Source organism: Amia ocellicauda, unplaced genomic scaffold, assembly GCF_036373705.1.
Source record: "Amia ocellicauda isolate fAmiCal2 unplaced genomic scaffold, fAmiCal2.hap1 HAP1_SCAFFOLD_93, whole genome shotgun sequence".
Classification (NCBI taxonomy): domain Eukaryota; kingdom Metazoa; phylum Chordata; class Actinopteri; order Amiiformes; family Amiidae; genus Amia; species Amia ocellicauda.
This window is the reverse complement of record NW_027103018.1, coordinates 165,558-166,151: the sequence shown is the minus strand read 5'-3', so window position 1 is coordinate 166,151 and position 594 is coordinate 165,558. Positions and strand designations below refer to the sequence as shown.

The following is a 594-nucleotide window of genomic DNA, read 5'->3' as shown; positions in this document are numbered from 1 at the left end:
ACACACACACACACACACACACTATCACACAGAGACAGGCACACACACGTACAGACACACACACTAACTTTCACACAGAGACAGACACACACACACACACACACACACACACACACACATACATACATACATATGGAAAAGAAACAATACTTTTATAAATCACAATAAGATGTAATAAAGTACAGAAAAACTAAATGTAAGAAAATGTGATCTTTAATACACACAAATATGTATGGCTGGTCGGATGCGTCTTGGACTCGGGTTCCTCTTCATTACGTATAACGCTTTTGCCTTTTGCTAAAGCTTTCCATGGAGGGGATCGTGGGTGAGTTTGTACCATTCTTGGGGGGCTCTGCCTTGTTGGGGCGGAGCTGTGATCCAGGTGAACAGCAGATCGGGCATAGGTGGGCATGTGGGCAGAGGAGTAGGAAGGCCGGTCAAGCAAATAAGCTTGCTAAGGTACGCAGCAGCAGCAAGCAGCCCCCCCATCCAGCCAGCCAGCCAGTCTGGCTGGCAGTGACTGAGTGGTTGACAGACGGCAAGCAACGGAATGTACGTGCTCTGTGATGTCATAGCAGTCAGCTGAGAGAGGCT

The 594-nt window shown here is 47.8% G+C and overlaps 1 non-coding gene across 1 annotated transcript; it reads left to right on the top strand.

Annotated features, from left to right (window-relative positions):
- Positions 1 to 253: 253 nt before the first annotated feature.
- LOC136745912 (U5 spliceosomal RNA) lies at positions 254 to 368 on the top strand. Its single transcript, XR_010816206.1, has one exon. It is a non-coding gene; the product is annotated as a U5 spliceosomal RNA (small nuclear RNA).
- The last annotated feature ends 226 nt before the right edge of the window (positions 369 to 594 follow it).